General features: G+C 45.9%; 1 protein-coding gene across 1 annotated transcript in view; it reads left to right on the plus strand.

Moving 5' to 3' along the window:
- Nucleotides 1-24704, plus strand: part of LOC137627045 (uncharacterized) — a 78548-nt gene that overhangs the window by 38618 nt on the left and 15226 nt on the right. The window lies entirely within an intron of this gene.

Here is a 24704-nt window from a genome sequence, read left to right on the forward strand (position 1 = left end):
ACTGCCGATCCTGCTGCAGTAACCTAACTTGAACCTCTTTAATTGTGCCCTTGGGGCTATATGCCAGTCATTTTGCCCAACCTGCAAACAGGGACATTTTTGATTTGTAAGATTATCAGGCTGGGAGGAACGTAGAGAGTAGAGGCCCCCTTTTTGTTTTTTTTCATTTGTTGATGTCGGCTACCCCCCAAAATTGGGGGAAGTGCCTTGGTATATGTATGTATGTAAGATTATCATGATAATGGGAGATATTTTTGTATCTTTATATGAAAACTATCATGAGACATCACTACAGGTCTCCTTGATTCTTTATTCTGTATAGTGACCCTCAAGACATAGAAGTTGAAGAGGTGATGCACAAAGTAATCTATCCAGTTACCCATTCCTTCGAGTTGAGCGTTCTTCACTCGCATTACTGTACCGCTTACCTTAACCCTTTTACCCCCAAAGGACGTACTGGTACGTTTCACAAAAGTCATCCCTTTACCCCCATGGACGTACCGGTACGTCCTTGCAAAAAAATGCTATAAATTTTTTTTTTTCATAGTTTTGATAATTTTTTGAGAAAATTCAGGCATTTTCCAAGAGAATGAGACCAACCTGACCTCTCTATGACAAAAATTAAGGCTGTTAGAGCAATTAAAAAAAAAAATATATACTGCAAAATATGCTGGGAAAAAAATAACCCCCTGGGGGTTAGGTTGGAAATTTCCAAATAATCTGGAGGTAAAAGGGTTAAAAGGTACCAAAGTTCTCCTTTTTGTCTGTTTAAAGTGTTGATTTCTATAAACTCAAAGGCTTTCAAACACATATTTTTTTCCTTCGCCAAAATATCTCTCCTAAGACAGTTCTATACAGGTCTATAACATATTTCTTGGTTCTACTTTTGACGGTCTTTCCCTAGACTACTTGAACATCAAACCCATTACCTGTTCTGATGTTTATGAAGCCTGTGAAATATTCTGCAGTGGTTCTAAACCTGGTCATTATTTGACTCATGGTGGAGGTTGAGAAGTATTTCAAAGCTACCCTTACTTACTTGGATGGCTGCTTTTCTGGTCCCATACAGCAGGGGAACCCCACTCTCTACAGGACCTCCACTGTTGTTTTACCTTGTTCGTTCACAGTATTCTATCTTTTCAAGTCACACATTGCTCATTTACTGTTAAATCGTCACTGTCAAAAGACTCATGAAATAAGAAAGTCTTCAGTTTCTTCTTGAAAGGCTTAATGTCTTCAATCACTCGAATGTTTCGTGGGAGCTTATTATATAGTCTCGGGGCCGCATATTTAAAGGCTCTGGAGCCCAAAGTGGACATAAATCTAGGTTCCAACAGTTTGAAGCCATCTGTAACTATTCTCTGTAACTATTCTCGTGTCGACACAATTGGATTTAGATGCCCATTCAGCACCTCTTCAAAAGATGCTATCTTTGATTGCATTTGTGTGCAGTCTACTTTACAGTATAGGTTCAAGTCCTTCCTCAATGTGTTGCCAAAGTACAGTATGTAAATGTATAATTCAACAGTATCTATAGTGGTTTGCTTTGAAAAGAAACTCCTTTTCTCTTTAGTTCATCTTGTGGAAGAGAACTTGGATAAGTTAAAGTCTCTTATCCACTGGGGACCTCCCCAGCATGAGTCATGACTAGACCTTTTATCCCATAATCTCATGCGATTCTTTCTGAAGATTATAATAACTCGTCAATCAGGTTTCCCAAGATTTTGTTCCCTATCCCATAATGAATCCTTCCCTTTGAGACACTTGTAAATTAAATATCATTTGATTGTGTTTCTTTAATGTTCCTTTGCAAGAACTTTTCAATAAGTGGACAGCAAGATGGGAGAAATAAAATGGGAACAGATGTATAGTTAACCTGTTTACCCCCAGGCTATTTGGAACTTTCCAGCCCTTAACCCCCAGGGGTTATTTTTTTTCAAGCACATTTTGCAGTATATTTTTTTCAAATTGCTCTAACAGCCTTAATTTTTGCCAGAGAGAGGTCAGGTTGGTCCCATTCACTTGGAAAATGCCTGAAGTTTCTCAAAAAATTATCAAAATTATGAAAAAAAAATGTAAATAGCAGTTTTTTGCAAGGACATACCGGTACGTCCATGGGGGTAAAGGGATGAGTTTTGTGAAACGTACCAGTACATCCTTTGGGGGTAAAAGGGTTAAATAGTAAAAAGTGGATGCAGTTTGCCACCGAATGAGCACTGCAGACAATTGAGAAAAGCCTCCGTTGCACCGCGTGAGGTGCACCAACGCATTAGCACTGGTTTGACCGTGGCAGTGATTTGTTAATTTGCATCCCATCCATGACCTATAGGTCAGGTTGATGGCTACTTATTGCATAACACACTACTGCCTGCCTGTGACGGCTATCAGGAGGGATAGCTCGACCAGACCTGTGGGTTTTAAGTCACTTTTACTTGGTAGTGAAGAGTTTTGGTAGATTTATAGAATTTAGGTCATATTGCTGGTGGTATTATTGAGACAGTACCAGCAGAACTCAGTTGAGTCCCTTGTTAGGCTGGGAGGAACGTAGAGAGTAGAGGTCCCCTTTTTGTTTTTGTTTCATTTATTGATGTCGGCTACCCCCCAAAATTGGGGGAAGTGCCTTGGTATATGTATGTATGTATTATTGAGACCATTTAACGGTAAATTGCAACGGGGGGGAAACTCTATTTTTTCCCCAATAGCATGCTGAAAGCAAGAAATGAAGGAATGGTACATACATGCATATACCAAGGCACTTCCCCCAATTTTAGGGAGTAGCCGACATCAAACAAATGAAAAAAAGGGGACCTTTCCTCTCTATTTCCTCCCATGAGAAGGGACTCAATCGAGTTCAGCTGGTAGAAGGCTAAAAATGCTGCAAAGATACTTTTAGTACCACTTAATACATACAGTACCACTTGAGGTACAGTAAGGGAGACTATGTTTTGATCCATTGATGCCTAACCTCTGCAAGTCTCGAGTTCCGCACTGAGAGCGATATTAGTTTGCTAGGTTTAAATCGTATCCATCACCCTAAGGTCTCCCTGCCAATATTCTTTGTAGCTTGACTCATCCCTACTCTTGGCAAAATAGATGAATAGAAATTAGGTTGTTTAACCAAGTGCTGGGATTTTTTTATTTTTGGGGCGGATTCAGGGCTGAAGTATGACTATGAGGTGGGGGAAGGGACTCTCAGTTGTCCTTTGAAGTTTAAAGATATAAAGAAGTTCAATGTTGTTACTACACTTCTTAAAATATTGTATTTTTCTTAGTTTCCTTTCCTCACTGGGCTATTTTTCCCTGTTGGAGCCATTGTTGGGCTTATAGCATCCTGCTTTTCCATCTAAGGTTGTAGCTTAGCAAGTAACAATAATAATAATAAGAATAATCGATGGAGGAAAAAAAATAAGGCATAAAGGTAAAATGAATTGTGGGAAAAAAATATGACTAATGTATCCTTAATTTTTCAATATTAAACTTACCCGGTGATCATATAGCTGTCAGCTCTGCTGCCCGACAGAAAAACCTAAGGACGAAATACGCCAGCGATCGCTATACAGGTGGGGGTGTACATCAACAGCGCCATCTGTCGAGCAGGTACTCAAGTACTCCATGTCAACACAGAACCAAATTTTCTCTCTGTCGTGCCACCGGCAAGACCTACTAAATACGCTGTTGTTTTCTGGATTGATTTTCAGGTTATTTGGTGAAGTATTCATTTCTGGTTATTAGCTATCGCTGTGCAGAAGTTATCTTCAATACTTCCTTGCATTCTTTTTATGAATTTTGGATTATTTGTTGACGACTTGGATAGATTTTGAATTCCCCCCTTTGATTAATTCAAGATGTCTGACCCTTCTCAATTCCCCAAGTACAGGAAGTGTAGCGCTAGGGACTGTTCAAGGCGTCTTCCGAAGGCCTCTATCGATCCGCACACCGTTTGTTCCAATTGTAGGGGTAAAGCCTGTCAATTGGAAGATCGATGTGAGGAATGCGTTGGGCTTTCGGAATTCGATTTTCAAGAATTCCTGAAATATGCACGTAGGCTAGAGAAGGATAGAATCAGGAGGAGTTCGTCTCGCTCAGTAGATTTTTCCTCTCCCCATGCCCCACAACCTATTCCTTCCCCTGTAGTGGTTGCACCCGACCCCCCTGCTAGCTTTCATCAACCTTCGATGGCAGATATGATGCGTGCCATCCAGGCTCTAGGTGAGAGAGTCGAGTCATTGGCGAATGACCGCAATCAATTCATGGCTGACGTCAGGGAGTTGAAAGGTAAGAGTGCAGTGGGAAGTGAAGTGAGTGTTAGTGCAGTGAAAAGTGTCAGTGTTACGCATGAGGGTGCGTCTGTTCGTGCCTGTCGTCCTCCCAGTCCGGGACCTCTTGCAAGCTCCCAAGCCCAGGGGAGAAGCAATGTCGTACGACCAAAGGGTTCGACAGGCTTTAATCAGCGGACAGACGTTCCCTCCGTGGTTTCGGATGTATCTTGCCTAGATCGTCCCACCCACAAGAAGACGAGTGAGCCCGTTCATTCCTCGTCTGCGGAAGAGGTTTCTCGCCAGAAACGATTGACCAAGGTCTCGCGGCCTCTTAAACGCAAGGTCCCTTCCGAGCAAGTCCAACGGCCCAGGTGTAGCCACTGGGTCAGTTCGGACTCGCTGCAGTCCTCCGACGACTGCACGCCTCCTAAGAGAGGCAAAGTGGTACCGCAACAGGCATTAACTCCGTCTGTTGCCGCACCAGCTGCTGTAGACCCTATGTGGTCTTTGCTACAGTCTATGCAGACTCAGTTAGCTTCCTTTATGCAGGAGTATCGTGCGGAGAAGGTTGACGCTGCACCCGTTAGCCTACAACCAACCACGGTTGTGCGCCCAGCAGACGCTGAGGCTGCCTGCTCCCACACTCCAGCTGTGAGAGCTCCACCACCCATGCGCAGTCGACCCTGCCAGACGCATGTTGACGTTCACAGACGCACGGAACCCTCCGTTGACGTGCGTGTGCTACCACAACAACAGGAGGGTGGAGTTCAGTTGCCGTGTTTTGACGCGGTGCGTCAGCCTCCGCAACCCACGGTGGTCTCCGCTATCCGACCACAGTCAGGAGTAGACGCTTTGCGTCCCCACTCAGCTATGGTTGTTGCCAGTTCTCAGACTGACCAACGGTTCCATGACGTTGGGTCCAGTGCAGCCACGCATGCACCCGTGCTGCCGGACTCAGCCGTCCAGCTTTTGCCTACTCCCTTGCTGCTTCCTCCTCAACATTCAGACGATGGACTCTCTGATAATGACGAAGCTGCACATCTTGACGACCAACACTCGGACATCGACGAACCCAAGACCACGCCTCCCTCCTTAGACTTTAGGAAAGTGCTTGCGCTGTTCAAGGGCTTATATCCGGATCAGTTTGTGTCTGCAGCACCACGCTCGCCTCCCTCTGAGTTCGCTTTAGGCATGCAGTCAGCAGCTCCTGCCTTTACGAAGCTCGTACTCGCCCGCTCGTCCAAGAGAGCTTTCAGGGTACTGGGAGAGTGGTTGCAGTCCAAAAAGCAACTTGGGAAGACAACCTTCATGTTTCCCCCGGCCAAGCTTGCTTCCATATCTAGCGTCTGGTATGCCACGGGAGAAGTTCTCGGCTTGGGAGTTCCTGCCTCTGCCCAGGGCGACTTCTCAAGTCTGGTAGACTCTCCCCGCAGGCTGGCTATGAGACGCTCCAAGATTTGCTGGACTCCTTCGGATATGGACCATCTTATGAAAGGAGTTTTCCGTGCATTCGAAGTCTTTAACTTCTTGGACTGGTGTTTGGGAGCGTTGAGCAGGAAGACCTCACCTTCTGATAAGGAAACTTCCATGCTCATTATGTCCTGCATGGACAAAGCCATACGGGATGGTTCTAGTGAGCTTGCGGCTTCTTTCGTGTCCGGGGTCCTCAAGAAGCGTGATCACCTTTGCTCCTTCTTGTCTGCTGGAGTCACCCCATGTCAAAAGTCGGAACTTATGTTTGCTCCGCTCTCGAAGTGTCTCTTCCCTGAAGAGTTGATCAAGGAGATTGCCGCCTCCTTGATCCAGAAAGACACTCATGACCTGGTGGCGTCGTCCGCACGCAAAGCCACCCCTTTGCCATCCGTGCCTAGACCCAGGATGGACACTCCAGCGTCAAGGTTCATTCCGCCCTTTCGTGGCAGAGCCTCCAGCAGAGGAGGTGCTCGTGCCGAAAGACAACGTGGGAGCAAGAAGAAGGGTTCCAAGTCCTCTAGAGGCAGAGTCTGACTGCCACCTTCTTCAGGCAGCAGTGGGAGCCAGGCTCAAGAACTACTGGCAGGCCTGGGAGAACAGGGGCGCAGACGCACAGTCTGTGAAGTTACTCAGAGAGGGGTACAGGATTCCATTCTTGCGCAAGCCCCCTCTAGCAACAACTCCCATCGACCTCTCTCCCAGGTACAGAGAGGAGGACAAGAGGCTAGCTTTACAGCAAGAGGTGTCTCTCTTACTTCAAAAGGGAGCGGTAGTCATAGTCCGGGACCATCAATCCCCGGGCTTCTACAACCGTCTCCTCTTAGTGGCGAAGAAGACAGGAGGGTGGAGACCGGTGCTAGACGTCAGTGCTCTGAATGTCTTTGTCACAAAGCAGACGTTCACCATGGAGACGACAAAGTCGGTTCTAGCATCGGTCAGGAAGGAAGACTGGATGGTCTCGTTAGACCTAAAGGACGCTTACTTTCACGTCCCCATCCACCCAGATTCCCAACCTTTTCTAAGGTTCGTTTTCGGGAAGGTTGTATACCAGTTCCAAGCCCTGTGCTTTGGCCTAAGCACGGCACCTCTAGTTTTTACCAAACTGATGAGGAATATTGCCAAATTCCTGCATTTAGCAGACATCAGAGCCTCCCTCTATTTGGACGACTGGCTTTTAAGAGCTGCGTCAAGTCGTCGCTGTCTGGAGAATCTCAAGTGGACCCTGGATCTGACCGAGGAATTGGGTCTCCTCGTCAATATGGAAAAGTCCCAACTCGTCCCATCCCAAACTATAGTATACCTAGGAATGGAGATTCAGAGTCAAGCTTTTCGGGCTTTTCCGTCGGCCCCCAGAATCAGTCAAGCCCAAGAATGCATCCAGAACGTGCTGAAGAAGGACCGATGTTCAGTCAGACAGTGGATGAGTCTGATAGGGATGCTTTCATCACTGGACCAGTTCATCGCGTTAGGGAGACTCCACCTCCGACCCCTTCAATTTCACCTAGCTGTTCACTGGAGAAAGGACAAGACGCTAGAAGCGGTCTCGGTTCCTATTTCCGAGAAGATGAAGTCTTCACTGACTTGGTGGAAGAACAACATTCTCCTCAGGGAGGGTCTGCCACTGGCTGTTCAGACCCCCGACCACCTTCTCTTCTCGGACGCATCGGACACGGGCTGGGGTGCGACATTGGACGGTCGGGAATGCTCGGGCACGTGGAATACGGATCAAAGAACGTTGCACATCAACTGCAAGGAGCTACTGGCAGTTCATCTGGCCTTGAGAAGCTTCAAGTCCCTCCTTCTAGGCAAGGTGGTGGAGGTGAACTCCGACAACACCACAGCCTTGGCGTACATCTCCAAGCAAGGAGGGACTCATTCGATGACGTTGTACGAGATCGCAAGGGACCTCCTCACCTGGTCAAGAGATCGAAACATATCCTTAGTAACGAGGTTCATTCAAGGCGACATGAATGTCATGGCAGACTGCCTCAGCCGGAAGGGTCAAATCATCCCAACAGAGTGGACCCTTCACAAGAATGTATGCAACAGACTATGGGCCCTGTGGGGTCAGCCTACCATAGATCTGTTCGCAACCTCGATGACCAAGAGGCTCCCAATTTATTGTTCACCGATTCCGGACCCAGCAGCAGTTCACATAGATGCCTTTCTTCTGGATTGGTCCCATCTAGACCTTTATGCATTCCCCCCGTTCAAGATTGTCAACAGAGTACTGCAGAAGTTCGCCTCTCACGAAGGGACAAGGTTGACGTTGGTTGCTCCCCTCTGGCCCGCGAGAGAATGGTTCACCGAGGTACTGCAATGGCTAGTAGACGTTCCCAGAACACTTCCTCTAAGAGTGGACCTTCTGCGTCAGCCGCATGTAAAGAAGGTACACCCAAGCCTCCACGCTCTTTGTCTGACTGCCTTCAGACTATCGAAAGACTCTCGAGAGCTAGAGGCTTTTCGAAGGAGGACATCCACTCTCAAAGTCTACCAGTCGAAGTGGGAAGTCTTCCGAAGCTGGTGCAAGTCGAAATCAGTTTCCTCAACCAGTACCTCTGTAACTCAGATAGCTGACTTCCTTTTATACCTAAGGAAGGAAAGATCCCTTTCAGCTCCCACGATCAAGGGTTACAGAAGCATGTTGGCAGCAGTCTTCCGTCACAGAGGCTTAGATCTTTCCAACAACAAAGATCTACAGGACCTCCTTAAGTCTTTTGAGACCTCGAAGGAGCGTCGGTTGGCCACACCAGGTTGGAACTTAGACGTGGTACTAAGATTCCTTATGTCAGAAAGGTTCGAGCCACTACAATCAGCCTCCTTTAAAGATCTCACTATGAAAACTCTTTTCCTCGTCTGCTTAGCAACAGCTAAAAGAGTCAGTGAGATACACGCCTTCAGCAGGAACATTGGATTTACATCTGAAACGGCTACATGTTCCTTACAGCTTGGTTTTTTAGCCAAAAACGAACTTCCTTCTCGTCCTTGGCCCAAATCGTTCGATATTCCAAGCCTTGCTAATTTGGTTGGAAATGAACAAGAAAGAGTACTATGCCCGGTAAGAGCTCTTAAGTACTTTTTGAGACGTACTAAGCCATTACGTGGACAATCAGAAGCTTTATGGTGCGCCATTAAGAAACCTTCTTTACCTATGTCGAAGAATGCAGTTTCTTATTATATCAGACTTTTGATTCGAGAAGCTCATTCCCATCTGAATGAGGAGGACCATGCTTTGCTGAAGGTAAGGACACATGAAGTTAGAGCTGTCGCAACTTCAGTGGCCTTCAAACAAAACAGATCTCTGCAGAGTGTAATGGATGCAACCTATTGGAGAAGCAAGTCAGTGTTCGCATCATTTTACCTTAAAGATGTCCAGTCTCTTTACGAGAACTGCTACACCCTGGGACCATTCGTAGCAGCGAGTGCAGTAGTGGGTGAGGGCTCAACCACTACATTCCCCTAATCCCATAACCTTTTTAATCTTTCTCTTGAAATGCTGTTTATTGTTGTTTTTTGGGTTGTCCGGAAGGCTAAGAAGCCTTTCGCATCCTGGTTGATTTGGCGGGTGGTCAAATTCTTTCTTGAGAAGCGCCTAGATTAGAGGTTTTGATGAGGTCCTTTAGTATGGGTTGCAACCCTTCATACTTCAGCTCCTAGGAGTCGCTCAGCATCCTATGAGGATCGCGAGGCTCAGTAAGGAAGACGTACTTAAAAAAGGCAGAGTAATTGTTCAAGTCGACTTCCTTACCAGGTACTTATTAATTTTATGTTTGTTATTTTGAATAACTGCTAAAATGAAATACGAAATACTTAGCTCTTAATGTTAACATATATGCTGGTCTCTACCCACCCCCCTGGGTGTGAATCAGCTATATGATCACCGGGTAAGTTTAATATTGAAAAATGTTATTTTCATTAGTAAAATAAATTTTTGAATATACTTACCCGGTGATCATAAATTAAAGGACCCACCCTTCCTCCCCAATAGAGACCCAGTGGGCCGAGGAGAAAATTGGTTCTGTGTTGACATGGAGTACTTGAGTACCTGCTCGACAGATGGCGCTGTTGATGTACACCCCCACCTGTATAGCGATCGCTGGCGTATTTCGTCCTTAGGTTTTTCTGTCGGGCAGCAGAGCTGACAGCTATATGATCACCGGGTAAGTATATTCAAAAATTTATTTTACTAATGAAAATAACATATTTTAATCACTGGTAGTTTATTAAATATTACTTAAGCGATGTATCGGAGCACATGTGATAAATTGTAGCTATATGCTGGATTAAATCATATACATTACATGTAGCTTCTATTCTCAAACTTAACCCTTTTACCCCCAAAGGACATACTGGTACGTTTCACAAAACTCATCCCTTGACCCCCATGGACGTACCGGTACGTTCTTGCAAAAAAATGCTATTTAAAATTTTTTTTGCATATTTTTGATAATTTTTTGAGAAACTTCAGGCATTTTCCAAGAGAATGAGACCAACCTGACCTCTCTATGATGAAATTTAAGGCTGTTAGAGTAATTTAAAAAAAATATGTACTGCAAAATATGCTTGAAAAAAATTAACCCCTGAAGGTTAAGGGTTAGAAATTTCCAAATAGCCTGGGGGTAAAAGGGTTAAGGCTTATAACCTTGGTGTATAAGGTTCCAACAAGAGTTCTCTCGCATCCAATTTACATGTGCTTACAGTATTCCATTTCTTATTTACTATTCCTGCTGAAATAGGCCATTTTCCTCTTGTGCGACTGGTTTTCTCACTTGCCGTAGTTATAGTCAATGCTTTTTAGTGAGGTGGATTTGCACCCACTCACAGGGTTGCCCTTTAGCTCGGAAAAGTTTCCTGATCGTTGATTGGTTGGACAAGATAAATAATTCTAACCAATCAGAGAGCAGGAAACTTTTCCGAGCTAAAGGGGCACCACCGCGAGTCGTTGCAAATGCGCCTCATTAAAAAAAAATTGAGTATAGTTATGGGATTGATTTACTCTCGGTTCTGGCCGAGTGAATAATAATTTTAGACAATATATTCCGGAAAATATCAATGGTTGAATCAGTGGAACTTCAAAAGTTTAAACTTGCAGCAAATGGTTTTATGTCGAACAGTCTGACATAAGCCTTTTTTTTATAGATTATACTGTATATGAAATATCTGTTTTGATGTTACTGTTTTTAAAATATTTTAATTGTTCTTTATTTCTCATATTTATTTCCTCACTGTGCTATTTTATCCTGTTGGAGCCCTTAGGCTTTTATCATCTTGCTAGGGTTATAGCTTAGCTAGTAATAATAAAACGATAATTTAAATTATACTTTAGAAAAAAAAGTTTGTAGTGTGTTCAACTTATACTATTCGGTCTATGTCTCAATTTCGTTGTGACTAAATCGTGTGCCATTTTAATTTCATATTTTCAATATTAATCTTACCCGATAATCATGTAGCTGTCAACTCTGTTGCCGACAGAAATCTACGGTAGGGATACGCCAGCGATCGCTATACAGGGGGGGGTGAACATCACAGCGCCATCTGTGGTCAGGTACTCCAGTACTTCTTGTCAACACCACCTCAATTTTTCCTCTGTCGTGCCTCCGGCTAGACCTACATGGATACGCTGTTGATTCTGGAGTTATTGCTCACGATTTGGTGATGTATTTGCTCTAGAGTTTAGCTTTCGCTATTCAGGAAGTTTTATCTTTAGCTTAGCTAGCTTTTGGAATTAATTTGATTAATTATGGTGACGAAGAGAGTATGAACTCTCTTTCACTTTTAAATGGCCGACCCTTCCCTTAGACGGAAGTGTTGGTGTCGAAGAGAGTATAGACTCTCTTTCTTAATTTTGCTTAACAAAAGTTATAGATTTATTTTATATCTCTCCGCCTTTTATAGGCCTCTTCGATTAACTTCCTTTTATTATAAACTTATTAAAATTAATTTTTATATGTTTATATTCGACCTTTCCTAATAGTAGGCGGTCTTTTCTTGGTACCGAAGTTAATTAACATTGAGCCCGTCATTTCGTTTTTACCTGTTAACATATGCTATTTTAATGTTTTTGAAAGAATTTCTTTGATAGTCTCGTACTGTTTTCAAAGTTGAACTAACGTTTTGTTTTGTCTCTGCAGTTGTTGACGTTCAGAACGTTCAACTTGCGCTCTATCGTTACGATAGAGAGAGAATTTTCACGGTGTCACGTTGCAGTAAGAGTAAACCGATTCTAGCGTTTTGTTCATTCTTTCTTAGCTTAAATGGTTTTAATTCTAATAAAGGAACTTTTTATTTGGGAAATCTTTCAGTTTTTTTCCTTTAACAATAATATGTTTTAACGATATATATGATTGGGCTCATCTCTCAGGTTCTAAGTCAAGAGAGAGAGAGAGAGAGATAGAGACGGAGGGAGAGAGAGGAGGATAAACGTTTCGTTCAAGCGAGTAACGTTGTTATCGTTTTTGCTCTTCTCCCTAGTCTCTTTAGGGGAAGAAGGTAAACGTTTCTAGAGTTTTATTCTTGTTCTCAAGCTTTATGCGGTGAGAGATTTTAAACGTAGTTTATTTGATCTAGTGTTTAGTCTCTTTCCAGCCACTGAATTATTTATCTTTCATTATATTTTTCTGTTACATTGTAATTCTGTTTTCGCAATTACTAACTTTTAATGAAGGATAGAATTGCGTGTTTCAGGTACAAACCACTTAAAGTTTCGAGTTCAGTGAAATAAGTGCAAACAGAAAATCAAAAGTGATAAAGTGATAAGCGCAAAGTGTTACAGTGTTGCGTTCGAGGGTTCGTCTGTTCGTGCCAGTTGTTCGCCTAGTCTGGGACCTCTTACAAGCTCCCAAGCCCAGGGGAGAAGTAATGTCGAAGGACTTATGGGTTCAGCAGGCCTTGATCGACGAACAGACGTTTCCCTCCGTGGTTTCGGGTGTATCTACACACGTTGCCGACGTGATCACCCCACCCACACAAAGACGAGAGAGCCCTTTTATTCCTCGTCTGCGGAAGAGGTTTCTCGCAGAAACCATGGACCAAATCTTGCAGCTTTTAAGTGCAAGTCGGTCCCTTCCGCGCAAGTCCAACTCCTAGGTGTAGCCATTAGCACTGGGTCAGTTCGGACTTGCTGCAGTACGACAACTGCACACCTCCCAGAGAGGCAAGGTGGTATCGCAACAGGCAGTAGCTCCGTCTGTTGCCGCACCAGCTGTTTTAGACCCTCAGTCTCAACGGACAGTAGCTCCGTTTGTTGTTGTCTTTCTTAAACTCTAGTGGTCTATGCTGCAGACAATGCAGTCTCAGCTTGCGGTGTTGATGCAGGAGTTTCAGGCAGAGAAGGTTAACACACCTCCTCCTGCGAGCGCTCCTCCACCTCTACGCAGTCCAGCCTGCCAGACGTATGATGTTGAGGTTCCTCAAGCTACCTCCATGCGTGAGCTGCCGCATTGGGAGTTGCCAGATACCAGCTCTGTGCAGCAACCTCCACTTTCCTTGAGGCAGGAGCCTCTTGCCACGCGGCAACCTCCTCAACACTTGAGGCAGGAGCCTTATGCTTTGCAGCAACCTCCTCTACCCTTGAGGTAGGAGCCTCATGCGTTGCGACTACCTCCTCCATCCTCGAGGCAACAACCTCTTGCGGTGCGACAACCTCCACCATCCTCGAGGCAGCAACCTCAACTCCACCTCTGCGCAGTCCACCCTGCCAGACGTATGATGTTGAGGTTCCTCAACCTACCTCCACGCGTGAGCTGCCGCATTGGGAGTTGCCAGATACCAGCGCTATGCAGCAACCTCTTGCGTTGCGGCAACCTCCACCATCCTTGAGGCAGCAACCTCAACTCTTGCGGCAGCCACCTCCACTCTTGAGGCAAGAACCTCAACTCTTGAGGCAAGAGCCTCAACTCTTGAGGAACCTCATGCTATGAGGCAGCCGCCTCAACGCATGCAGCAACCGCATTCTTCACAGCATGAGCCTCTCTCTGCGCAGCTACCTCCTCAACCCTTGAGGCAGACGCAACTCTTGAGGCAGGAACCTCACAGGAGCCTCATGCTATGCGGCATCCTCCTCAAACCATGAGGCAGGAGCCTCATGCTATGCGGCATCCTCCTCAACCCATGAGGCAGGAGCCTCATGCTATGCGACATCCTCCTCTACCCATGAGGCAGCCTCATGCTATGCGGCATCCTCCTCAACCCATGAGGCAGGAGCCTCATGCTATGCGGCATCCTCCTCAACCCATGAGGCAGGAGTCTCATGCTATGAGGAGCCTCATGCTATGCGGCATCCTCCTCAAACCATGAGGCAGGAGCCTCATGCTATGCGGCAACCGCCTCAACCCATGAGGCAGGAGCCTCATACTATGCGGCATCCTCCTCAACGCATGCGGCATAAGCCTCTTCCCTTGCAGCTTGAGCCTCATCCCATGCAGCATGAGCCTCATACCATGCAGCATGAGCCTCATCCCATGCAGCATGAGCCTCATCCCATGCAGCATGAGCCTCATCCCATGCAGCATAAGCCGCACGCCATGCAACATGCTCTGCTTACCTTACAGCATGCTCTACATACAGCATGCTCTGCATACAGCATGCTCTGCATACCTTACCGCATGCTTCTCAGTCACACATCTTTGGTTGTTGCCAACTCACTAGACTGTCAAGCAGTTTCATAACGTTGCCTTCTAGTCTGCTGCTTTTGCACCAGTGAAAACCTCACTGAGAGAACTTAGCTTTTCTCGGATATGGTTCCTGTAGATGAGAAAGTGCTATTCTCCCTCCTTCTGATATTCCCTTGAGGACTCTGTCATTTGGAGAGGAGCCTTTAGCTGCGTAGCCTCCTATGGACTTTTATTTTAGCATAACATGCTTCCAGGGAAGGTAATGGTTCCACTTCAGTCGCTAACCCCGTCTGTTACCACACCTGCTCCCATAGACCTTGAGCTGTGTTGCAAGACATGCAGTCCAAGCTTAGTCCTTGTTAGAGGATTTTTTGTTTACGGAGTCAGTGTGTCACTGGGAAGACGTTCAACAACCAGCAGAAGTGACTTGTTGTGACGCAGTGCGGCAACCTCAGCAACCCGATAAGGAGTTGTCTGTACGACCCAGACAGTCTAGACAGCTTCGGGTTGTCACTGTACTTCCTCGCTTCCCCATGGTTGACAGTTCACAGACTGTGCAGCAGTACCATGATCTTGTGTCCGGCTCCGTCAGACGACTAGCTTTTAAGAGCTCCCACAAGTCGTCGCTGTCTGGAGATTCTCAGATGGACTATGGATCTGACCAAGGAACTGGGCCTCCTGGTCAATTTTGAAGAGTCCCAGCTCGTCCCATCCCAGACCATTGTCTACCTGGGTATGGATCTTCAGAGTCGAGCTTTTCGGGCTTTTCCGTCGGCCCCAAAGATCTACTAAGCCCTAGTTTGCATCCAGAGCATGCTGAGAAGGAACCGATGCTCAGTCAGGTAGTGGATGAGTTTAACAGGGACACTTTCATCGCTGGCCCTGTTCATCGAGTTAGGGAGACCCCACCTCCGCCCCCTTCAGTATCATCTAGCGGCTCACTGGATAAAGGACATGACGCTAGAGACGATCTCAGTTCCTGTTTCCGAAGAGAGGAGGTCTACTCTCACGTGGTGAAAGAACAGCTTTCTTCTCAAGGAAGTCTACCTTTGGCTGTTCAGAAACCCGACCGCCGTCTCTTCTCTGACGCATCAGACACGGGCTGGGGTGCGACTTTGGACGGACAGGAATGCTCGGGAACATGGAATCAGGAGCTAAGGACACTTCACATCTTTTGCAAGGAGCTGTTGGCGGTTCATCTGGCCTTGATAAACTTCAAGTCCCTCCAGCTTAACAAGGTGGTGGAGGTGGACTCTGACAACACCACAGCCTTGGCTTACATCTCCAAGCAGGGAGGGACTCATTCGTGGAAGTTGTTCTAGATCGCAAGGGACCTCCTCATCTGGTTAAAAGATCGAAAGCTCACGCTGGTAACGAGGTTCATTCAGGGCGATATGAATGTCATGGCAGATCGCCTTAGCCGGAAGGGTCAGGTCATCCCCACAGAGTGGACCCTTCACAAGAATGTTTGCAGCAGACTTTGGGCCCTGTGGGGTCAGCCAACCATAGATCTGTTCGCTACCTCGATAACCTAGAGGCTCCCGTTGTATTGTTCTCCGATTCCAGACCCAGCAGCAGTTCACGTGGATGCTTTTCTGCTGGATTGGTCCCATCTCGACCTGTATGCATTCCCGCCGTTCAAGATTGTCAACAGGGTACTTCAGAAGTTCGCCTCTCGCAAAGGGACACGGCTGACGTTGGTTGGCTCCGCTCTGGCCCGCGAGAGAATGGTTCATAGAGGTACTGCAATGGCTGGTTGACATTCCCAGGACTCTTCCTCTAGGAGTGGACCTTCTACGTCTACCTCACGTAAAGAAGGTACATCCAAACCTCCACGCTCTTGGTCTGACTGCCTTCAGTCTTTCGAAAGACTCTCAAGAGCTAGGGGCTTTTCGAAGGAGGCAGCCAGAGCGATTGCCAGAGCAAGGAGGACATCCACTCTCAGAGTCTATCAGTCTAAAGGGGAAGTCTTCCGAAGCTGGTACAAGGCCAATGCAGTTTCCTCATCCAGTACCACTGTAACCCAGATTGCTGACTTCCTGTTACATCTAAGGAACGTAAGATCCCTTTCAGCTCCTACGATTAAGGGTTACAGAAGTATGTTGGCAGCGGTTTTCCGCCACAGAGGCTTGGATCTTTCCACCAACAAAGATCTACAGGACCTCCTTAGGTCTTTTAAGACCTCAAAGGAACGTCGGTTGTCCACTCCAGGCTGGAATCTAGACGTGGTCCTAAGGTTCCTTATGTCATCAAGATTTGAACCTCTCCAATCAGCCTCTTTTAAGGACCTCACATTGAAAACTCTTTTCCTCGTGTGCTTGACAACAGCTAAAAGAGTAAGTGAGATCCACGCCTTCAGCAGGAACATAGTTTTCACATCTGAAACGGCTACATGTTCCTTGCAGCTCGGTTTTTTGCTAAAACGAGCTTCCTTCACGTCCTTGGCCTAAGTCGTTCGAGATCCCAAGCCTGTCCAACTTGGTGGGGGACGAACTGGAGAGAGTACTTTGCCCAGTTAGAGCTCTTAGGTACTATCTAAAAAGGTCATAACCTTTACGAGGACAATCAGAAGCCTTATGGTGTGCTATCAAGAAGCCTTCTCTTCCAAGGTCTAAGAACTCAGTTTCTTACCTATTCAGGCTCCTGATTAGGGAAGCACATTCTCATCTGAAGGAAGAAGACCTTGCTTTGCTGAAGGTAAGGACACATGAAGTGAGAGCTGTGGCTACTTCAGTGGCCCTCAAACAGAACCGTTCTCTGCAGAGTGTTATGGATGCAACCTATTGGAGAAGCAAGTCAGTGTTCGCATCATTCTATCTCAAAGATGTTCAGTCTCTTTACGAGAACTGCTACACCCTGGGACCATTCGTAGCAACGAATGCAGTAGTAGGCGGGGGCTCAGCCACTACATTCCCATAATCCCATAACCTTTTTAACCTTTCTCTTGAATACTTTTTATGGGTTGTACGGTCGGCTAAGAAGCCTTCCACATCCTTGTTGATTTGGCGGGTGGTCAATTCTTTCTTGAGAAGCGCCGAGGTTAAAGGTTGTGATGAGGTCCTTTAGTATGGGTTGCAGCCCTTTATACTTCAGCACCTAAGAGTCGTTCAGCATCCTAAGAGGACCGCTACGCTCAGTAAGGAAGACGTACTTAATAAAGGCAGAGTAATGGTTCAAGTCGTCTTCCTTACCAGGTACTTATTTATTTTATGTTATTTTTGAATAACTAATAAAATAAAATACGGGATACTTAGCTTCTTTGTTAACATATATGCTGGTCTCCACCCACCACCCTGGGTGTGAATCAGCTACATGATTATCGGGTAAGATTAATATTGAAAAATGTTATTTTCATTAGTAAAATAAATTTTTGAATATACTTACCCGATAATCATGATTTAATTGACCCACCCTTCCTCCCCATAGAGAACCAGTGGACCGAGGAAAAAATTGAGGTGGTGTTGACAAGAAGTACTGGAGTACCTGACCACAGATGGCGCTGTGGTGTTCACCCCCACCTGTATAGCGATCGCTGGCGTATCCCGACCGTAGATTTCTGTCGGCAACAGAGTTGACAGCTACATGATTATCGGGTAAGTATATTCAAAAATTTATTTTACTAATGAAAATAACATTTTTCAAGAAGAACTTCTCGAGGGGATCCATGTGAAAATCTAACTGTAACACTTCTCACTTCTATATTAAATTAAATACTATAATAATAACAGTGATATAACCATATCATTACTTCTAAGAGTTAGTCTATGCTCAAAGTTTGAAGAGTCGGTGCCACCATTTTCGAAGCATCCAGACTTCTCGTAACTTTTGACGTTAGTTTAAACTTTGAGTCTTTCAAGCGAGTTCCTTCTGTGGTCAGAATCAGAAAAGTGCCTCCATATAAATCTTCTAGAGATGAAGGCCGTTTTCTTGGCCCTTCAACAGTTCCAACAATACCTGGCGGGTCACTCTGTGGTGGTGATGAGCGACAACACCACAGTAGTGGCTTACATCAACAAGCAAGGAGGTACCTTTTCGAAGCAGCTATCCCATCTTGCAGTAGAGATACTGAGATGGACCGAAGTCCACTCGATTCCATTATCGGCACGTTTCATTCCGGGCAAGAGGAATGTGCTCGCCGACAATCTGAGCTGAGCGTCTCAGATAGTGAGTACCGAGTGGTCTTTGGAGTGTCTAGTAGCCAACAAAGTCCTGACTTTGTGGGGTTCCCCGACTGTGGATCTGTTCACGACAGCGTTGAATTTCAAGCTTCCGCTATACTGCTCCCCAGTCCCGGATCCCAAGGCGCTCTGGCAAGATGCCTTCCAACAACGGTGGGACAACATCGACGTGTACGCCTTTCCCCCCGTTCTGTCTGATGAGGAGAGTGCTCAACAAGACCAGCATATCGGTCAATCTTTCAATGACCCTCATAGCTCCGCTATGGCATCACGCGGAATGGTTTCCGGACCTTCTGCAACTCCTAACGGAACTTCCGAGAGAACTCCCTCTGCGACACGATCTACTCAGACAACCACACGCCAACATCTTCCACAAAGCCGTAGCTTTACTACGACTTCACGCCTGGAGACTATCCAGCATCTCCTCGCTGAGAGAGGATTTTCGCAACAAGTTGCGATTAGGATGTCTGGACATCTGCGAAAATCATCCGCATCTGTCTACCAGGAAAAGTGGAAGGTCTTCTGTGGTTGGTGTCGTGGAAGGGGTATCTCTCCACTCGATGCCACTATTCCAACAATAGCGGAGTTCCTCGTGTATTTGCGGGAAGAAATGCGACTTTCAGTCTCGGCGGTGAAAGGCTATCGCTCAGCCTTAAGTCTAGCCTTCAGGCTCAAAGGAATGGACATTTCTTCCTTGCTGGAACTTTCCCTACTCATGCGAAGTTATGAACTTACCTGCCCTCAGTCGGAAGTGAGACCTCCTCCATGGAACGTGGTTCGAGTTCTCAGGTCTCTTAAGAGACCTCCCTATGGACCATTGCACCAGGCTTCAGATCGCCACCTAACTTGGAAGACAGTGTTCCTACTAGCTTTGGCATCGGCCAAGCGAGTCAGTGAACTTCAAGGTCTCTCATATGACATCGCCCATTCAAGGGGAAGGGGGGAGGTAACGTTCAAATTCGTCCCCGAGTTTATTGCTAAGACTCAGAATCCAGGGGTGGCGGACCTTCGGTTCGACTCCTTCCAGATTTCGAGTCTTCGTTCTGTAACAGATAACCCAGACCATCTCCTACTGTGCCAAGTAAGGAGTCTGAGGCTATATCTCAAAAGAACGGCGGCAGTCCGTCCTCAAGTGCAAGCATTGTTTGTTAGCACTGGGAGGACTAGGAGGAGGGTCACCAAGAACACCATCTCGGCATGGATTCGTAGGGTGATCCATCTGTCCCTGAATCCAGACCCTCCTCCGTCACATCGCCCTAGAGCACATGATGTCAGGCGCGTAGCTACGTCCCAGGCCTTCAAGAAGAATTTCTCAGTGACGCAGGTTCTTCAGGCTGGGGTGTGGAAGCGTCAGACGACCTTCACAGCCCACTACCTGCAAGACGTGACCCACAGGAGGCTCGATACGTTCTCTATTGGCCCTGTGGTGGCTGCACAACAGCTGGTTTAAAACCTCAGGCTCCTTAGTGGACAAGTAGCAGAAGGTTGAGGGCATTGTTACCCGGTCTTAGTCTGCATGAATGAAAAGGTTAGTCTGCCCTTTACTCTTGTCTTCATCTTCTCCTCTCTTGGGGAAAGCAGCATCCTGGGTTCTCTGCACAGCTGACCTCAAACCACTGCAGGTAAACCATGTTTCCTTGTGTTCCTAGTATTAAGCTAATACTATCACGTCCCCATACCCTGACGAGGTGGTATTGGGAGAGTCCTAGCTTAAAGTTTCCATCTAAAGGACTACAGGTCAACTTCCTAGGACGAGTCACACTTTATTATACCTTCACACACAGCTTGCGTAGTAAGGTTCTAGCGAGGTGCAGGGACTCCTTATTGTTGAGTGCTGACACACTCAAATAATGAGTCCCCGGGCAAAGCCAAAAGCCAGTACTGGCTGGGACGTTCCACCCTTCCTAATGGGTGAGTCACCCCTATTAAATAGCGTGGTTTGTATGTCAGTTACGGAACAAATGACAAATTCGTAGATAATTTGTATTTTTCCTAACTACAAACCTTAGCTATTTAATCAAACTTGCTCGCCAGCCCTATCCCCCTTGAAGTCCTACCTCCAAGCAAAGTGAGTTCAAGCACTAACTAGCGGTGGGGTATTAAACCCTCGTTAAAATTCTAATGGCTCGTCATTTCAGCTACGCCGAAAGTAATAACCCCTATTAAATAGCTAAGGTTTGCATAGTTAGGAAAAATACAAATTATCTACGAATGTCATATTTTCTGTATAAACTATAAAAACTTTAACAAAACAAGAGGAATAGAAATAAGATAGAAAGGTAATAACATATGTGAAAATAAAAAACCTGTCATAGGTTATAGGTTTTATTGCACACAAAAACTGGAGTCACCTCCTGAAACAATAGAAACAGCCACTATTACAACACGTACTATTTTACATGCACAATAACAAACAAATACATCAAAGTAAGGGCCAGACAACACAGGGACATTCACAAGCAATAATATGCATGAAGACACACAAATAGCAACATAATAAGCTGGTAAATGCAAGCAGAGAAACACAACGTACATGGGAGCATAAATGTAAAACTACATTGAACATATATTACCACATTCTCCCCACCTATGAAATTCAAGCAGCATAATCATCAAAATACTTAGGAGCCCGCCGGGTCCTTTCGGACCTCCGGAGTGGTACAGGTGTAGTGCCTTGACCAGACGCAGCAGGAAGCTCTTGAACAGCACTTTTCCCGGATGTAACGTCATGAGTGACTTCTTGAAGAGCAGGTTCCGAGCTTGCTCTAGCATCTGGACGGCGCACCTCAGACTCTGATATACCTAGAGACTCTAGAGATTGCGGCAGTGAAGATCTGGGGGCCTCCACGCAGCTACTACCATCACCACTTAAAGGTGCTAGATGCCTCAAAGACACAGTGGACTCTCTACCATCAGGAAACTTGACATGAGCATATTCAGGATTAGCTTCTACTATTTCTACTTCATCTACTAGAGGGTCATTCTTGCTGTGCCGTACTTGTCGTCTTAATAGAGCGGGACCTTTGGTGATGAGCCAGGTAGGCAACGTACGACCTGACGTGGACTTCCGAGGATGCTTTAGGAAACGCTCGTGTGGTGTACAATTAGTTGACGTACATAGCAGGGAACGGATAGAGTGAAGTGCATCTGGGAGGACAACTTCCCATTTTGAGACATCAAGATTCCTTGTTCTGAGAGCTAACTGAATGGTTTTCCATATGATTCCATTGTACCTCTCCACCTGGCCATTGCCCCTTGGGTTGTAGGGCGTAGTGCGACTGGTAGCCACTCCTTTCTCTAGTAAGAATCTCTTCAGTTCTTCTGACATGAAAGAGGCTCCCCTGTCTGAGTGTATGTATGCTGGCATTCCGAATAGTGCAAACAGTTGTACCAAACACCCGATGATAGCACCAGCAGTCATGTCTGAACAAGGGAACGCAAAAGGGAACCGTGAGAATTCGTCAATGACTGTGAGCAAGTATCTGTTTTTCGACTGTGACGGAAGGGGCCCCTTAAAATCCAAGTTCAATCTCTCGTATGGCTGAGTAGCTTTCACCAGATGGCCATCATCAGGCTTATAGAACTGAGGTTTGACAGTAGAGCAGATTGGACAAGAAGCAGTAACCTTCTTTACATCCTCAACAGAATAAGCCAGGTTCCGAACTCGGATGAAATGCACCATCCTTGACACTCCAGGATGACAGAGACTTTCATGCAGTTGTTTGAGTTTGTCTGTAGCTACAGCACCACAGACACGCGAGAGAGCATCTGCAGGAATATTTTCCGTACCTGGACGATACACTATATCGTAGTGGTAGCATGACAGTTCAATGCGCCACCTGGCTATCTTGTCGTTCTTGATTTTGCTTGAAGATTTTGTGTCGAACATGAATGTTACACTTCGCTGGTCAGTAATCAGCTTAAAGTGATGACCAATTAGGTAAAGCTTCCACTTTCTGAGGGCCTCAACTATGGCATAAGCTTCTTTCTCTACTGAAGAATGCCTTTGTTCACTGTCAGAGAGAGTGCGAGAGAAGAACGCTACAGGACGTCCATTCTGAGTGAGAGTAGCGGCAATGGCATGGTCTGAGGCATCTGTTTCGACTGTGAAAGGGGATGTAGGATCAATGGCTTGCACCACGGACTTCGCAATTTCATTCTTCAATTTCTCAAAAGTCAGAGAAGCTTCAAAAGACAATGGGAATCTCGTGGAGTGTGAAAGAGGCCGGACCTTCTCAGAGAAGTTGGGTATCCATCGTGAGTAATGAGCAAGCAACCCCAACATTCTCCGAAGAGAGGCAGTATCCTTGGGAAGGGGTAGACTCAAGAGAGGCTGCAGTCGTTCTGGATCAGGTCTGATCTCTCCGTCCTTTATAGAGTATCCCAGAAGGTTTATAGACTGTGTCCTGAAATCACACTTGTCATGATTAAATGTGAGGTTGTAATCCCTCGCCACTTTCAAGAAATGATTTAGGTTTTTGTCATGCTCCTCTTCCGTCTCTCCACATACAGTCACATTGTCCACATAAGCAAATGCCCCTTCCACCTTTTCTTTTGCAAGGATCTGATCCACAACTCGTTGGAAAGCGGCCACTCCATTCTTCACACCAAATGGGATTCGATTGAACTCGTACAGCTTTCCACTCGCCTCAAAAGCAGTGTACAACTTTTCGTCTTCTCTTATTGGCACTTGGTGGTAGGCGCTCTTCAGGTCCAAGGTGCTAAACACTTTATATCTTGAGACATTATTCACTGTTTCATCGATCCGAGGCAAAGGGTAAGCATCCAGCTCAGTAAACCTGTTTATAGTTTGTGAATAATCAATCACCATTCTCTTCCTGCGATTGTGCCCTGCAGTGATTAGCACCTGGGCCCTCCATGGAGACTGGCTGGGTCTTATTATTCCTTCTTGTAGCATTCTACCAATTTCAGTTTTGACAAATTCCTTATCAGCCTGAGAGTAATGTCTAGACTTTGCCGCAATGGGTCTGCAGTCTGATGTCAGATTGCTGAAGAGTGCGGGCGCAACCAACTTCACTGCTGCCAGCCCACATATCTTGAGTGGTGGGCGTGCTCCTCCAAAAGCCATTTCTAGAGCAGAATGATTCTTCAAGAATTCATGCCCCAAAATTACATCACTACACAGGGCTGGCAGTACTTTGAGTTTTACACTAGGATAAATTTGTCCTTGCAGCTCCACATCAACACAACAAAGACCTAAGACTTTGGACGAGAGAGACGCATCAGCCATAGAGACGTGCCCGTCGTCAGGAAGTATGATTAGGTTGTTTTCTTTAGCAATCTTCTGACTCACAAAATTTTCCGAGCTTCCTGTATCAATAAGTGCATTAACAGGGAGACCATTAACTTTCAAACAACTCAAAGATTTACTAAGACTACTAGGCACAGCCCCAGACACAGTAGCCAGTGTTGCTGCCGAATATTTAGTTTTACCAGCAGAGGTATCCCCTACCGGTTTCCCTGACCTACACACTTTTGCATAATGTCCTTGTTTCTTACACTTTAGACATAAAGCTTCCCTAGCAGGACATTTGAACCGAGGGTGCCGTTTCAATCCACAGAAAAAACACTGATTGGCGCCAGTAGTGGCGGCAAGATGAGCAGTTTCATCACTACTTTCTAAAAACTCTGAATCACCTGACTGACTTTGTAGCTGAGGTACAGCAGCAGTAATTGGCTCAACAGTAGTATAAGAAGCAGAATGTTTCTGAGCCATCTCTAAAGTGCGTGCCTGTTCATAAGCAGTTTGCAAGTTAAGAGTTATATTTTCGAGTAGTCTTTGACGAATGGCACCAGAAGAAAGTCCATTGATGAATGCATCTCTAACATAGTTATCACACGCCTGCTCTGCTGACACTGCTTTGAACTGACAGTCTTTTGCTAGGAGCTTCAGAGCTTGGAGAAACTGGTCTAGAGACTCACCTGACCCCTGCCTACGTGTGGCCAGGACATGCCTAGCAAATACCTCATTTCTAGGTTTTACATACAGTGATGTCAGTGCTTTCTCAGCCTTAACATAAGTGTCACAGTCTGCTATGTAGTCGTACACTCGAGGAGCAACGTAGTTGGTGAGTAGGATTAGTTTGTCTGCACTGGGAGATGTCTTCTGTACTGCTTGGTAGAAGTTGTTGAATGTCCTTAGCCAGTGCGTCCACTCCTTA

Source organism: Palaemon carinicauda, chromosome 34, assembly GCF_036898095.1.
Source record: "Palaemon carinicauda isolate YSFRI2023 chromosome 34, ASM3689809v2, whole genome shotgun sequence".
NCBI classification, from domain to species: domain Eukaryota; kingdom Metazoa; phylum Arthropoda; class Malacostraca; order Decapoda; family Palaemonidae; genus Palaemon; species Palaemon carinicauda.